The 15,722-nt window shown below is 38.5% G+C and overlaps 1 non-coding gene across 1 annotated transcript; it reads right to left on the reverse strand.

Moving 5' to 3' along the window:
- Positions 1 to 872: 872 nt before the first annotated feature.
- On the reverse strand, positions 873 to 978 carry LOC114095921 (U6 spliceosomal RNA). Its single transcript, XR_003583321.1, has one exon. It is a non-coding gene; the product is annotated as a U6 spliceosomal RNA (small nuclear RNA).
- Positions 979 to 15,722: the final 14,744 nt, after the last annotated feature.

A 15,722-nucleotide genomic window follows, 5' to 3' on the forward strand; every position in this document is an offset into this window, starting at 1 on the left:
AGAGATGTATGAAAGTTACAGTTGCTCTATATCTTTGCCAACACTTGGCTTTTCCCTATAGCTTGGGCTTCCTTATAGCATGGCAGATTCTGGTAGTTAGATTTCTTACACAGTGACTTTAAGATTGACTGTTTCACCAAACTGCACAGCCTTTCATGACCTGGCATCAAAATCCACACAGCGTTATTTCTGCCATATCCTATTGGTTGAAGGAACCACAAGCCTGCCCCAATTGTGGAGTAGAGAAACCCAACCTCTTAATGAGAGAGTATTCAAGCTATAGTATGGCTATGTTTTAAAACTGTCACTCAGCTTTCTTTCTGTATCCTTATGTTTAAGGTATGTTGCTTCACAATCTTTATTTTTTTCAGTACCAGGTATTAAACCCAGAGCCTTGTGCATGTTAGGCTACATTCACATCCTTTATTTTGAGACAGGGTCTTGCTAAATTGCCCAGGATGGCCTTGAACTTGCAATCCTCCTGCCTGCACTACGGTGCTTGGCTCATTCACGTTTTTTTTTTTTTTTTAATACTGGGAATTGAACCCAGGGTGCTTTACCATTGAGCTACATACTCAGCCCTTTTTATTTTTAATAGTGAGACAGGGTCTCACTAATTTGCTGAACCTGACCTCAAATTTGTGATCCTTCTCCCTCAGCCTCCTAAATTGCTGGGATTACAGGATTGTGCCACCATGCCCAGCTGGTTCATGTATTTTTAAAGTAATTACAGATATTATGATTGAAATCTATCATCTTACAATTTCCTTTCTATAAGTTCCGTATGATTTTTGTTAATTTTGCTCTCCTGTCTTCCTTCTTTTGGATTCATCATGCATTACTCCATTTCCCTACTCTTCTTGCTTGCTCTTTGTACATTTTTTATTCTTTAGAATCTGCATGTCATGCTTGCTCAGGACCATGATGATCTTTTCTGTATTGTTCCAATTTTGGCATATTTGCTGCCAAAATAAGCATAACAATTACTCTAGAGATTATTATAAGCTGCCTTAAATTAGTACTAATATCACACTGAATAATACAAGAATTGCACAATGCTTTAACCCTATTCACCCTCCTCCTGTTTATTTGTGATGTGTTAACATAAATTAATTCTGTTTATATTTTGATTCTCATAGACATTAACATTATTATTATTATTATTATTAATTATTCTGAGGATTAAACCCAGGGAGCCCTTTACCACTGAGCCACATCCCTACCCCTTTTTATTTTTTTGAGACAGGGTCTAAAGTTGCTTAGGGCCTTGTTAAATTGCTGAGGCTGGTCTTGAACTTGTGATCTTCCTGCCTCAGCCTGCCTAGTCGCTGGGATTACAGACTCAAGGGATTACCACACCCAGCCAACATGCAGTATGTATTATCTTAGATTTATCTGTACATTTTACATTTTTGGTACTGTTTATTTCTTCTTGCATTACTGTGTTTTCATATGGGATTATCTTTTGCCTGAAAAAAATTCTTCTAGTGTTTCTTTTAATGCAGATATGTTGGTGACAAATTCAGTTTTTATTTGCCTGAAAATGTCTTTGCTGTACCTTTGTTTTTGAGGGATATGTTCACTGAGTGTAGGATTTTAAGTTGACAATTATTTTCTTTCAGCATTTTTTAACATTGCCTTTGCCTATCTTCTGGCTTCCATTTTTTCTATTGCTCTGCTCTTAGTTTTATTATTGCTCTTTTAAAAACAATGTGGTTTCCCCCTCCCCCGCTTTCGTCTGCTTTTAAGACTTTTCTCATGGTTTTTCATTTTTACCAGATTTCCTGTGATATATCCAGGTGTGGTATTTTTTTGTATTTATCTTGCATGGGATTTGTAGAAATCCTTTGCTCTGTGGCTTTATGTCTTTCATCATATTTAGAAAATTCTCAGCTTGCATTTCCTTAAAACTTCCTTCTATGCGATTTTCTCTTTCCTTTCCAGCTGGAACCCAATTACAAGTATGTTAGGTGTTTTAACCATGTCCCTATGTCTCTTATGCTTTTTCCCCCCTTTCATTTTTCTTTTCTTCTTCTTCTTTTTTTTTTTTTTTTGAGATGGAGTCTTGCTATGTTGCTCAGATTGGCCCTGAACTCTTGGACTCAAGTGATCCTCCTGCCTTAGTCTCCTGAGTGGCTGGAACTACAGGCACATTTCACTGGGCCCAACTCCATTTTTAACCTTTTTTTTTGTCTCTTTGCTTCACTGTCCTCTTTTTGACATGTCTAATCTGTTTTTGGATCCATCTATTTGATTCTTTTTTTTTTTTTTTATTCTGTACTGGGGATCGAACCCAGAGGCACTTAATCACTTTTTTATGTTTCATTTAGAGACAGGGTCTTGCTGAGTTGCTCAGAGCCTCACTTAGTTGATGAGGCTGGTTTTGAACTTGAAATCCTCCTGTGCCACTGGAATTACAGGTGTGCACCACAGCGCCCAACTTTAATTCTTAATTTTAATAATTTTATTGTTTTAGTTCTAGGATTTCCATTGGATTATCAATTTTAAAATGGATTCCTATTCTATGGTAAAATTACCTAACCTTTCTTTTATGTTCTTGAACTTACTAATAATAATTTCTTTGAAGTCCCTGTTTGAAACTTTAATGTCTATATTACTGTTTTCCCTATTTTTTTTCCCACTGTTTTTCTTTTTTCCTCTCTTAGTGTTTAGTCATTTGATCCTATTTATTGACATGCTTGGTATTTTTCAAGTAAAACCCAGAAATCATATATGAAAAATAACAGTCTCTGGGTAATGTTATATATATGTTCCTTTAAAGATTATTTAGAGACTAGGGGCATAGTCTAGTGGTAGAGGGTTTTCTTTGTATCTCCAGCCCTACAAAAAATTATTTAATTTTCTTATAGGAGGGTGATAGAGTATGGATAAATCCTCCTGATGCCATTGAGGATTGGTCTAAGGGCTTTGTCTTGGTTGGTCTATTCCAAATTGTTCCTATTGCCAGATTCCTAGGGTATATTCCTCCTAATTGTAATGCATAAGTCACTTCTTATAGGTATATCTCTTCTGGGATCTCAACTGAAATTTCAAAGTATTTAATAGATCCCTTGAACTTGAACTTGGCCTTGAACTTCAATCTCTGACTCCCTGACCTAATGAGACCTCTACAGATTCCTCTGCTGCCTTGCCTTCAGACTCCATTGCCCCACATCATGTCATGACCATGACTTAAAGGAAAAACCAGAGCCAAAGGTATGGCTTATCTCATCTCACTTCCCTTTCCTATGTGCTCTTGGTCCCACCATTCCTGCCAAATGTGGTTTCTTTCAGATACTTTTACACAGTTGTTTCATGCATTTAATCTAAGCATTGTATTCATTATCAGTATAACTCTGTGTCAATATTAAGAGTTTGCCTGATATTCCTTTACTTAAAAAGCAGTTTTATTGTCTCGGGGTGTAGCACAGTGGTAGAATGTCTACTTAGCATGTATCAGGCTCTGGATTTGAACTCTACCACCATAAAAGCAACAACAACAACAACAAAAACAAAAACAAAAACAAAAAACAGTTTTATACCATTCTCTCTTGGAGGCGGTTCATGTAGTTCCTATTCTGTCAGTCAAAAGTCAGAAGGTGGATTAGGCAGGACTCTGGAAACTTCCCTGGGACTCTCAATGGAACTGGAAAATATGAGGGATGTGTGTCCCTCTCCTTACTGAGAGGACCCTCTATTTCCCTTGAGAGTGTACCCTCTTTCCCTTTTCTATCCCTCCTAATAAACTCATGCCTGTAACTCTGCAAAAAAAAAAAAAAAAAAGTTTATAATCTGTATAAGTTTGTATAAACAACTTTTTGCTTTTGAGATTTATAAAAAATTTTGGTATCATATTGTTGTATTACTTTTGTATAACTGTACAACAAATTACCAAACTTGGTGTCTTAAGATGATAAATATTTATGATGTCTCAAGTTTTGGTGAGTCGTGAATCTGCAAGTGGTTTAACTATATGGTTTTGGCTTGGGATCTTTTATGAGGTCGAAGTCAGGATATCAGTAGGTCATCTGAAGGATTGACTGGGGACTGAAGATCTTCTTCAAAGGTGGCTCATGCACATGGCTGGCAAGTTCTTGCTGGATATGGGCAGGAAAGTTAAGTTCCTCTCCACTTGGGCCTCTTCATAGGCTCTTGAATGTCCTTAAGACTGGTGATTGGCTTTCCAAAATAAAGGTCACAAGAATAAGGCAAACGTGGCTCTGTTCTTTTTTTTCCCCACTTATTCTTGAATTGACATACCATATTTTTTTTTTTGTCAAAAGTCATTGGAAATGAATCACTAAATCTGGCTCTCATTCAAGAAGAGGGAAATTAGTCTCCACCTTTGGAAGGGTTGGGTGTCAAAGAATTTTTGAGCATGTTTTAGAATTAGCTACATATAGTTGGTAGATTTCTGGGATTTGCTTTTTCACCCAACATTATGTTTCTAAGCTTCGCTCACATTGTTACAAGTAGTCATAATCTATCTATTTTTACTACTTTATAATATTCCACAGTGTGAACGGACCACAAAATGTCTTCCATTGTCTTGTTTAGGTCATTCTGTTTGTTAGTATCATTTTTTAAAAAAGCCATTCATCTTAAGTTTCTTGAAAGCATTTCAAATAATTAATTCTGTATTTATTTTGAGCTCACAGAGCAATCTAGTACAATGTGTTTGACCTCACTGGTGATGAACCATTTCAGTTGGTTCTAGAATGTGCTATGAATACTATTTCTCTATTATGACCTAACTCTATATTCCCAAGGAAGCCCATTAATATCTCAGTGCCATTTATTTGCAGTTGCTTTGACTATGTGGACACAAAAATCAGGAGCTGGGCAGGATCGGCTCATTCTTTGTAGAGTGAGATGGAAGCAACATGATAAAATTGGATTTATTTAGTCTTTCCCTTGAAGCCACAGATGAGATTGGAATCAAAACACAGGAAGCGGGTGCCTGTGTGTGCTTATGATCTTCTGGGAAAAAATTCCAGCTCCAAAACTCATGTACATCATCTGAAATCCTTGAGACAATTATTCAAAGTGGCTGAGTGCTACTGGCTGTTTTGTTGGAGCATGGGTATCTGCAATGGAAATGGTATGGGGAGGTAGAAAGTATTTAAATTGACCTGGGTCTGAGTTGTGACCTTGATATTTAAAAGGCTTACAGTGGATAACTTATTTAATATCTTTCATCTTCAGTTTTCTCATCTGAAAAATGGTCATGCTAGAACCTTACTTACTGGATTCTTGAAAAGATTATATGCCAAATTGTACTAAAGCTGCCTTGGATAAAGCCTGGTAATATTAGATATTCAATAAAAGACATCTTTGTTTCATTGCCACCAATATTGCAATTGTTAACATCATCATGTAGGAGAACTCTGGAGATAAATATGGCTTTGGGTCTCTCAAGAGGGCCTGAATTTTTGCTGTTCTGCTATTCAGTATGGCAAATTTTTGTTTCTATGCAAGTTATTAAGGTATTTCTGTCTTCCAAGGCTCAGGCCTTAGCTTAGGGCCTCATCCTCAAAGAGGGAGGGGGAAAAGGTTCTTCCTAATTAGAAGTATGGTAGTCAGATTAGGGCAAGGCTTACTGTAACATATAGTCAAACACCCATAGACTGACAATCAATGTGCAGAGGAAGACAGGTAATACAGCAGTATGCACCAGGGAAATCCATATGTAGCAAAGGATTTCCATCAGTGCTACAGGGCTTGAAGCTGTCACTGAATTTGGTTGACTTTTAAAAGCACTGACAGATGATGTGCACATAGGGTAAGAAGAGAACCAGTTTAGGGAGCTTCTCAGGTCCTGGGGAGATGAACTAATGATGTACCATCAACTTGGTTTTGTGTTCCAGGGTAAGTGAGAGCTTCACAGCGCAAGGTTCTAATCAATCAGCATCTTGACATGGTTCTTATTCATTGGTTGATTACTTAATTTGTTAGAGATTTATGGAACACCTTCCATGTGCCCATTGTACTGTGTTAGGTTCCATGGAGAATACAGAAAGCTTACATGATATAAAGTATATATATATATATATGAGAATATGCATATATATGTATATCCACATATGTGCATGCATGTGGGTGTGCACACACAACCCCTACAAGGGGCCTTGAGTTCTACAAGTTCCTTTATATGGTTTAGATATGTGAAAGTAACTATAAAACAAGGAATAAAGTGTTGAGATCGTAAGGGCATAGGAGATGTGCCAGTTAAATTTTATGAGGGTTCAGAAGCTGGGGGACACTACCCATATGGAGAGTGTGAAGCCTCTGGGCTGGTCTTGTTGCCCCTACTCTCAGCCTTCTCCCTGTTTTTATGTGTTTCACTGCCACTCAAATCATCCTAAAACACCCATTTCGTATGTTCTGCCTTTTTTCAAAATCACTGAATGATTTTCTGTTGCCAACTGCACTGATCTCAAAGTCCCATTCAGAGTGTTTCGTTATCTCTACCTCCACACATGTGACATGTGATTTCTTCCTTTTTTTTTTTTTTTATGGGAGAGGTGGTGGTGGGTTTGTAAAGTGCCTGGCTGCTTTTGGACTTCCTCATATTTTGTGGTCTGGGCCTCCTGAGTATGTCTTCCCTTGGGGATGCTGAATGTGGGAATTTTTTTGTTTTCCTGTTTATGTTTTGGGTTTTGAAAGCCTGTCTCTGGGGACAATCCTATGCTTGCTACCATTTGTGGTCTCTGGATTTCTGTATTGAGTGAACTTGAATTAGGGATTTTACCTTGAGAGGTGAGGGACTTCCACACATGACCTTGAAGCTGTATTCTGAGCTGATGAACAAAGTCATTCTAATTTTTATTTATAGATCAGCTAACTCTCCAATTTCTGGTTGCAGGTAGGGAAGCTAGTTTGCTGGCAAAGCCATGGGGCATATGACCTTGATTTGGCGTTAGCCCCTCACCCCTGTGGCTTATGTTTTATTGATCCTCTGGGGCCATATGCAGATAGTTCCCTAAATCTACATCTTTAGTCCTAACTTGACTTCAAGAATATGGACTCCTATATCCAACTTCCCATTTGTCATCTCTATTTGGCTATCTTCTGGCCATCTCAGATTTAGAATAGCCAAAATGAGACTACTGATTTGTTTATATACATATATTAGACACACTCCAATGGCATATATATAAATAAACACTTATGAGTGCCTGTTACATACGAATCACTTTGATGGCTGTTATTTCATTTTTGCCATCATCTCTGTATATATAATAGTTGCGTAGATCTACATACCACACAGCATGTATGTGTGTGTAGACAAAGCACGGCTGCTTTGGTTAACCCAGATATGCTTTGTTTTAGATAGTCCAGCAATGTCAAGACTTACAAGAGTGCTTTTTTAGATAACAAGTCCCAACACTCAGTGTCTTCCTCTTTACTGTACTCTGTTTCTTCTTCCTTCCTGGTATGGTCTGGTTCTGCTTTACTTACTATGAGAGATGAAGCAATGTTCACAGCCCCCCACCCCCATCCAGAGTTTTGAAAAGTATGTTTTACATGCATCAAGATCCACTCTGAGCACCTGTGAACAGGAATGCTTCTTGGACTCCTCCAAGCCAACCTTCCCGAGGCTCAGAAGTGCATCTCCTTTTGAACAAGTCCCTCAGGTTATTCTTAAGTGCACTGTGGTTAGAGAATCATTGTGTGATTCCTTTTTCTCCTTTCATAACTCATCTAAAATATTTATGAAAGAGACCATTCCAGTGAGTCCAGAACACAATGGACTGTGTTAGTCAGCTTTCTGTCACCATAACAAATACCTGAAATAATCATTTATAAAGAGAAAAGGTTTATTTTGGTTCATGGTTTCAGAGGTTTCAGTCCATGATTGATTGACCCTGTTGCTTTGGGCCTGTGGAGAGGCAGCCCGTCATGGGGGAGGCAAATGATAAAACAGATCCACTCTCTTTACCAGGAAGTAAAGAGAGAAAGGAAGAGACCGGGTTGTACAGTCCGCTTCAAGGGCATTCCTCCAATGACCTACAGACCTCCACTAGGCTTCACCTCTAGTCTACCACCTCCCAGTAATGCCAACTGGGGACTAAGCCTTCACCACATGAACCTTTGAGGGTCATGTATCCAAATGACTCACAGCTATTCCTTTTCATACTGGAGTTGCTATAGGAGCCAGAGGACTTGGTATGGCCACTTTTAGTGCCATATTCATATTGCTGACCTGTAGTATTAAACCCTAGTTGAACTTCCCGGAGCTATAATTGCTACTTTAAAAAATTTTCCACTGGTAAGGGATATGTTTTTGGAAAAAACAAATGTCCTCAGTGATTTTTCATCTTGTTGGTCTAAATACATAAAGTTCATTAGAGGATGATGAAGATATCTAAACTTATAGGTTGATCAATTGGCCTGGTTTGCCTGAGACTTGACAAGTGCAAGAATTTCAGTGCCCAAATCAGAAAAGTTCTGGGTCAATCGGGATGACTTGGTTGTCCTAGCAAACAAGCCTTACAAATCTGTTTATGAGTTGAAATGAAATGCATCAGGAAATCATAGGCTTGACATCCATATGGGTTATAAAATAAAGATGGCTAGTTTGGGATGAGATGTATTTTGAGAGTAGTTAGACATGTGAGGAAGGATTGAATAGTCGATGTGTTGAAGAATGGGACGTTTCTGTCACCCTTTGATAAAGGCTTTGCATCCGCCATGTCACATGAGCAGCCGTTCTTTTCAAGCTATGTTGTGGGTCCCAAGAATGGTGCAAACATAGTTGGGGCGAGGGATGTTAATTTTGCAGCTCTGAGAGGAGGCTGTCACTTTCAACTTAACCATGGTAGTTTGGTGCCTTGTTGCACATTCTTTTTTTTTTTTAAATTCAAGCATATTTTATATTAAAACTAAAGACATTTCCATTTTCAGTGGTAAAACATCTTATCATCTTATTTAGACAAATATTACTAAAGCTTTTCATCTTAATAAATATAACTAAGTAAGTATTGAATGTAGGTCAGTTGCATCTTCAATGTTAAAATATATTAGTAAAAGGAAAATAAATTTGTATAAAAATTACAAGTACCACTAATCATAGGCAAAGTAGTTTTTTTTTTTTACAATTTAAAAAAATATTTATTAAAAAAAGTCTCATTCATTATCTCTCTAAAGGTTTTAGCATTTAATTTTTCCTGTTTTTTTTTTCACAATAAAAATAGGAGCACTAAATTTCCAACATTTTTTTCAACCAACAGCACAAATTGAAAAGAGAGGAAAGGAAATTTCCAAGAGATATAATCTTCACTTTTCCATTCAACAACTTTAAAGAGAATGTGAGAGCACATCAGGAGAGCACCTGCTGTGGGGGAGGGGAGAGGTGACACTTAGCACTCCCTGTTCTCTGTTCAGAAGTCTGGGGTGTTAGTGGCCTGGTACTCTTTCTGTGGGTTGCTTTCTGCATCCTCTCAATGTTCTGGGAAACAGGTAGGACAACACCTAGTGTCCACAACATTTTAAAGGACCCATAGAACCTTTTAATTTTTTTTTAATGATGAAGAAAAAAATCATTTAGGTAGAAGAAGATATTTTCATATAAAAATGAGTAAATTTATCTTTGAACAAATACAGTCACAAAATGTACTTTAAAAAATATTTTGTATGAATTTTAAGTACAAATGACAAAATGTACTTTTTTTTTTGTTATTGTCTTTTTTTTTTTTTTTTAATATTTATTTATTTTTTTAGTTATCGACAGACACAACATCTTTGTTGGTATGTGGTGCTGAGGATCGAACCCGTGCTGCACGCATGCCAGACGAGCGCGCTACCACTTGAGCCACATCCCCAGCCCTGACAAAATGTACTTTTTAATATAAGCTTTTAACTAAGATTTTAAATAATTGTAATTCTTTCTTTTTTTTTTTTGTTTAGAGAAAAGGGCCCATGGAGGCAAGTGCCTCGGTTTCCAAAAAAGTCAGAATGTGGCTCTTCTCCTCAAGGTGGCAGCTGTTAGTGGCTGTGGGCTGGAGCAGAGAGAGAAGTCTTGGGAGTAGCCATCCTCTGAAGCCATTAGGGCTTGGCTAAGGAGGCGAGCATAGGAGGACATTTCAAGATGTGGATCCACAGGAGCAGAACATATGAATCTGGAGGACTCCTCATGAAGGTTCTGAGGAGGAGGGGTGTGGGCCAAGTTCACTTACAGGAACCTGGAACAGGGGTGTGAGTTTTGGCATGAGATGTTTTCTGATGCAGTTTCTTGGTGTCCTGTGGTGGGGCATTCTTCAGTATCCATCCTCCTCTTCTTTCTTTAGCAAATGACCCCCTTTGGGTGGGTTGAGTTGTCTCCCCACAAGATAGGGTCAAGTCCTAACTCCTGGTACCTGTGAATATGGCCCTATTTGGAGTATGCAGATCATACTGTATTGGGCTGGAAAGGGGTGGCTAAATCCAATGGCTGTTGCCTTTAAAAGAGAAAGGAAAAGAAGATTTGGATGTGGACACACAGAGGCCAGGTGATAACCGAGGCAGATATTTATGCAGCCATGAGCCATTATCCAAGGAGTGCCCAGGATTACCAGCAGCCATGGGAAACTGGGAAAGCATCATGAAAGAGTTTCTCCCTCAGAGTCTTCAAAAGGAACTGACCCTGCCAACACCCAATTTCAGACTTCTGGCATTTTGAACTGTGAGAGAATAAACCTGTGTTGTTTTAAGCTACTCAGTTTGTGGTACTTTGTCATGGCAGCCCGAGGAAACCACATCATCTAAATTGTGCTAGGCACAAAGCCACCCAAAGTAAGGACTACATTTCCCAGCTTCCCTTGCAGCTATGTGTCAAAGTTCCTTGTTATTTGTTCTAGTCACTGGGTGTGAGCCCAAGGAATGTGTGCAACTTCGTCTTCTCACATAATACTTAAAAATATTGACACATAATTGTACATATTTATGGGATACAGTGTAATGATTTGTTGCATATATACAACATGTAATGATCAAATTAGGGTAATTAACATTCCCCTCTCAAATGTTTATTATTTCCTTGTGTTAGGAATCTCCATACTCCTTTCTTCATAAAATATATAACAAACTGTTCTGAATTATAGTCATCCCTTGGTGATATATATCGCCTAACTTATTTTTTTTTACCTAACTGCATTTTAGTATGAATTATCTAGCTTCCTTGTATTCATCCTCCCTCCCATACTTCCCACCCTTAGTGATCACTATTCTACTCTTTGCTTCTATAAGATCAACATTTTTAGCTTTCGCATATGAGATCATGCAGTATTTTGTCTTTCTGTGCCTGACTTATTTCGCTTAACATAATATTCTATAATTCCATCTACTTTGTTGCAAGTGACAGGATATAATTCTTTTTTAATGGCAGAACAAATTCCATCATATGTAGATATTGATGTTACATACAATTTGTCCATTCATCCATTGATGGACACTGTGTTGATTTGACATCTTGGCTATGTTAATAGTGGTATGTGTGCAACTTTCTGTGCCTTTGATCAGAAGGAAAGGGTGGTGCCTTTCCTTGGCTCCCTCCTCCTTGCTTCTGCTGGTATGTATATATAATCGTGGAGATACAGCAGCTACCTTGCAGTGTGGAAACCAATGTTCAGGCTGTCTGGATCCTGGGTTCTTGATATTGTGGAGCTGCCCTATTGCTCTGGATTATTTATACTGGAAGTCTTATGTGAGAGAGAAATAAACTCTCATGTTGAAGCCACCATTACTCTGAATTTTGTTATAGCAACTGAATGTTTTTCCTGTCATGTAATTTTCCTCGATACTCCAGAGTCCTACTTCTTTGCAATCCCTCTCAAGTATTGATATTTGAAAAGGACATCTGGTCCCACTCTCAATAAGACTAATCTTTTAAATTTTATTAGTATTATTTTTATAATAAAGACAGGTTATATTTAGTTTTTACTCTCCCCAGACTATAAAAAAGTTCTCTCATCCAGTGGGAAATATCCATGAATGAGCTAACACCAGGGGAAATGTTGTTGCCAGGGTGAATCTCCTTATGGGGCTTGAATATGCAACCTTGACCTCATCATTGGCCAAGTTCACCAGGCTCTGCCTTTCACTCAGGAGATTCCTAGCCAGATCTAAGCACTCTGGCCTTCTCAGATTGTATTCCTGCCAGAACATCGGGGAGAGCAGGGTGAATAGGTGTCTTATTGCTGCTTTGTAACTAGCTCTTTCTTCCTGGGAGTAGAAATGCTTTTATAGTCTTTTTTTTTGGTACTGGGGATTGAGCTCAGGGGCACTTGACAACTGAGCCACATCCCCAGCCCTATTTTATATTTTATTTAGAGACAGGGTCTCACCGAATTTCTTAGTGCCTTGGTTTGCTGAGGGTGGCTTAGAACTCTCAATCCTCCTGCCTCAGCCTCCTGAGCCACTGGGATTACAGGCATGCATCATTGTGCCTGGCTCCCTCCTTTTATAGTCTTCTTGAGCAAAATTGGGCCTTTATCTTTTTTTTTTGTACCAGGTATTGAACTCAGGGCACTTAACCAGTGAGCCACATCCTCAGTCCTATTTTGTATTTTATTTAGAGACAGGGTCTCACTGAGTTGCTCAGTGACTCCTTGCTAAGGCTGGCTTTGAGAACTCGAGATCCTCCTGTCTCAGCCTCCCGAGCCACTGAGATTACAGATGTGTGCCACTGAGCCTGGCATGGGCCTTTATCTTTTTGAAAATTGTCCCCTTTACTTTTTACATGGGTTATATCAGTGCAACTTCTCAAAGTAAGATTTGTGAAGTGGTGTGTGTGTGTGTGTGTGTGTGTGTGTGAGAGAGAGAGAGAGAGAGAGAGAGCATGAGCAGGGTGGTGAACAATAGGTGAGATGTAGAATGGAAGGGAAAAGACATACCATTCACTGGATGTCCTCTTTAAGACAAGTATGTTGTCAGCAATTATACTATTTAATTCTCAAGAGAATATTACAAGGTGGGAATTCTCCTCCATGTTTTAAACACATAAACTGGCACACACGTAGATCAATAACCTGTAAATGGCATTTGACTTCACATTACATTCTACTTCAATGAACTTTTCCCATACAAACTAACTATACTCTTTGTTTTGTCTGTAAGGCATAATGGGAAAGTGGAAATTTTGTAAACATTTGGCTAATCTGATATGGAACTGGCCACTCAGGAAATATGAGCAAAAGAATGATCTTTGGGGACCTATGTTATTTAGGATTTTCATTTGCCCAGAGGAGTTTGCTTCCCTGGTCTCAGGCTTCCTCATCTTCTTGCATCCTAAACAGTGATGCTGAACCATCATCCTCTCTGGTTGTTGTCCAGGCACAAATGATTTCTAAGGTAGTCAAAACTTCTTCTTCTTTTAACCCAATGAAAGTGTTTTAAAATTGTTTCCCTGTTTTCAAATGGTTCTTTCAATAACTATAAAATTTGACTAACATTTGAGATTGCCTTTATCCTTTTTAAAATCTTATATTAAAATCAATTGCATTACACAAAAGCTTGACTTAAGCATTTCTCTTTACTTGTACATAGTCTGTCTGCCAATTTGCATGTGGGCTAACCCATGTAAAACATGCAAGATTTTTGTCTTTTAAGTAACATTCATTTCCTAGTTTAAAAACTAACAACCAACCAAGAATAGCATCTTATCTTTTCCCTATAATTAAAAATGTGCAATAGAATTGTGATGGGACTTTATATTTTGTGTATCTCCTGGGCCTGTACATGATTTGATTGTGTGTGTGTGTGTGCGCCGCCGCCCCCCACATCTTAGCTACTTGATGCTAATGACTCCTTCTTTCTTTCTGCAGGTTGCAGATTGGTAGTGGGACAATGAGGAGAAACACTGTCCCTCTCCCCAGGCAGACTCCACTGTGCACTAGTGTTGTGATATCCCAAGGAGAGGCTGAGAATCAGCACCTGTGAAATGCACAGGGCCAAATGTTGATGCATCACTTTCCCATGGCAGGAGGAGGGACCCTGTTTCCACCCTGGCTCTGCCTCTTCTTGATCAGCTCCCAAAGCCTGTGGTCCTTTCTTCTTGGTGTCGTAAAGCACTTCAGTGGACAATCTGATAATTTTCATTTGGCCTGCAAAGCCTTCCTGTTCACTTTCAGGATTTCAGAACAAAGCTCTTGGGTAATACAGTAAGTATTGGAGAGAACAATCAATTTAACTTCTTTTCTTAAAAAAGAAAAAGACAACTTTACTGAGGTATAGTTTATGTACTATAAAATTCGCCCACATTAAATGCGCAGTTTGATGAATTTAGTAAATGTATACAGTTGTGCAATGATCATTACAATTGTTTTCGAATATTTCCATCATCCCAAAAGGCTCCCAGTGCCCATTAATAGTCTCCACTCTCACTCCCCAGTCTCAGGCAACCACTGATCTGCTTTCTGTCTCTATTGATTTGCCCTCTTTAGAAATATTATATAAATGGAATCACATAGCGTTTACTCTTTTATTCCTGCCTTCTTTCATTTAGTGTAATTTTTTGTGATTCATCCAATTGTTACATGCAATGATACTTTGCACCTTTTTATTGTGAAATAGTATTCCATTGTATGGATATATCACATTTTGTCCATCAGTTGACACTTGGGTTGCTTCTACCTTTCACCTATAATGAAAAATGTTGCTATGAGCATGAGAATATAGATACTTGTTTCTTTGCTTTCACTTATTTTTGGTAAGTATCTAGAATTGGAATTGCTGGATCATATGGTGATTCTATGTTTAATTTTGGGGGGATGATACTGGGGATTAAACCCAGGGTCTTGCACATATTAGGCAAATGCTCTATTATCGAGCTATACCCCCAACCCCTTAAACCCTTTGTAAAGATTTGAGAGAGGGTCTTACCAAATTTCTTATGCTGGCTTTGAATCTGGGATCCTCCTGCCTGAATAGCAGGGATTGTAGATGTGTGCTGCCACGGCAGGCATGGGCCTTTCTTTATACTATGCTAGTCACTTGGAGTAACCTCATATCTTTTAATTCTGGGATTTTTTTTTTTTTTTTTTTGTACTGGGGATTGAACCAACGGGTGTTTAACCACTGAGCCACATCCCCAGTGGAGGACCTTTTTATATTTTATTTAGAGACAGGGTCTGGCTGAGTTGCTTAGGGCCTCGCTAAGTTGTTGCCACTGGCTTTGAACTTGTGATCCTCCTGCCTTGGCTTCCTGAGCCACTGGGATTACAGGTATGTACCGTTGCACCTGGCTAATTCTGGGAAGTTTTATTTAATTTTTCCATCAACATTTTCCTTCTTACTGCTTCTATTTTATCCCTATGAAATTCTTGTTTAGATATTTTCTACATCTATTTTCTGTTTCATTGTCATTTATTTCTAATTTATGGAAGATTTCCCTAACTTTCCATTTTATTTCCTTTTAATTACATTATTTTGGCTATCAGTTTTAACTTCTAAGTTCTGTCTCTTATTTTCAAGTTGTGTCTTTTTAATGACATATAACTTTTGCTTTAGGGGTGAGAAATCATCTTTTCTCTATGAGGATAGGTTGCCTGGTCTATTTTTTCTTCCAGGTCCTTTTCCTCGAGTTTGTTTTTGGATTGTATCTTCTGTGAGAAGGATTTCCTCAAGGTTTTGCTGAACCTGGGTTCTCTGCCTTTGCTTAAATGGAGAGTGTGGGGGAGGGGAAGGGGCCTCACTGGGGGACATCAGGTTGTCATTGCAGTTCTCTAGTGTCAGGACATGGGAGT

The sequence above is a fragment of the Marmota flaviventris genome, chromosome 3 (assembly GCF_047511675.1).
Source record: "Marmota flaviventris isolate mMarFla1 chromosome 3, mMarFla1.hap1, whole genome shotgun sequence".
In the NCBI taxonomy this organism is placed as follows: domain Eukaryota; kingdom Metazoa; phylum Chordata; class Mammalia; order Rodentia; family Sciuridae; genus Marmota; species Marmota flaviventris.